Source organism: Galeopterus variegatus, unplaced genomic scaffold (genome assembly GCF_000696425.1).
Source record: "Galeopterus variegatus unplaced genomic scaffold, G_variegatus-3.0.2 Scaffold3901, whole genome shotgun sequence".
Taxonomy (NCBI): domain Eukaryota; kingdom Metazoa; phylum Chordata; class Mammalia; order Dermoptera; family Cynocephalidae; genus Galeopterus; species Galeopterus variegatus.
The window spans coordinates 67,359-68,703 of NW_007730012.1; positions in this window are offsets into that span (position 1 = coordinate 67,359).

The following is a 1,345-nucleotide window of genomic DNA, read 5'->3' on the forward strand; positions in this document are numbered from 1 at the left end:
GTATAACAAAAGTGTTGTCAAGTTTTCTTTCTGTCAGACTTGTAAATTTATACTTTATGTGTGAATATGTAGTATTTTTAAAATTTCTCCCCAAATATATATTAAAGAAACAATGCTTTAAAATTTTACGCATATGGATATATACACATATATATTTAGACAGACACATATACAATTATGTAATTGATTATTTTGAAAATAACTGAGTTTGAAATGAATTTTTGATAAACATTTTACTCATATATATGAAAATATTACAAACTGTTGATATAAATGAATCATTACCTTTTTTTCTTCCTCAATATATTTGTGCAGTCAACTCTTAATCTAAATGTCCATGCAACACAATCAAGTAGAGAAATTAGGAGAACCATGATATTCATAAATTGAGAATTAGGAAATTTATCTCTGAGATGACTATGCTGTATTCCAAAGAATGTATTTCCTATGTATTAATGAGATTGAATGTACTGTTTATATTTCTCCTGCTATCCTTTTATAGTGATGGTTTTAGTTACTAAAACTATCTTTGCTGGTACATGAGGAATTTGGTTCTCAGTTAAAGCTCCAAGCTCATACTAAGTAATATAGTATTAACAACAAATTATGTTAATACTTTCTCCAACAAAAGTTTAAGAGGATTTTAATACTATGTAACTTTACTTTTCTTTAAGTAAAATGGAATCATACTATGCTGCGAATGAGCAGGCCCTTTGAAGTAGTAACATTATCACAAGAATATCACCGTTTATAAAGTACAACTTTGATATCATCTGTTGTCTATTCTCATTCCCATACCCCACAGAAAACAACTTGTTTTCTCACTTTACGGTCCTTGATCTTTACAGCTCAGATTCTTTTCTCAATATGACAGAGGGCTCATCCAGGGAGGTTTTGCTGTCTAAACTGGGTGAGACGCAGTCATAACTAAGACTCTCCAAAAATGAAGCAAGTTAATTAGATTCTCATTCTGAACAAGAAGAGGAGGGCAGGCAAGAAACAAGCCTTTTCTGACTATGATCAGGAACTACTCTCCAGCTATTTCTTCTTGTCATGGGGTGATTCATACCTGACCTTCACCATTTTCTTTTTTTTTTTTTTTTATTTTGTCAATATACACTGTATATGATTATTATGGCCCGTCACCGACACCTCCCTCCCTCCTCCCTCTCTCCCCTCCCCCCCAAGAATGTCCTTTGCGTTTGCTTGTTGTAACAACTTCATGGAAGTATAGTTGTTATATCTTCTTCCCCACCCCACCCCCCTCCGGTTTTTTTTTTTTTTTTGTGTGTGTGTGTGTGTGTGTGTGTGTGTATGTATGTGTGTGAATTGATTCATTCACCTT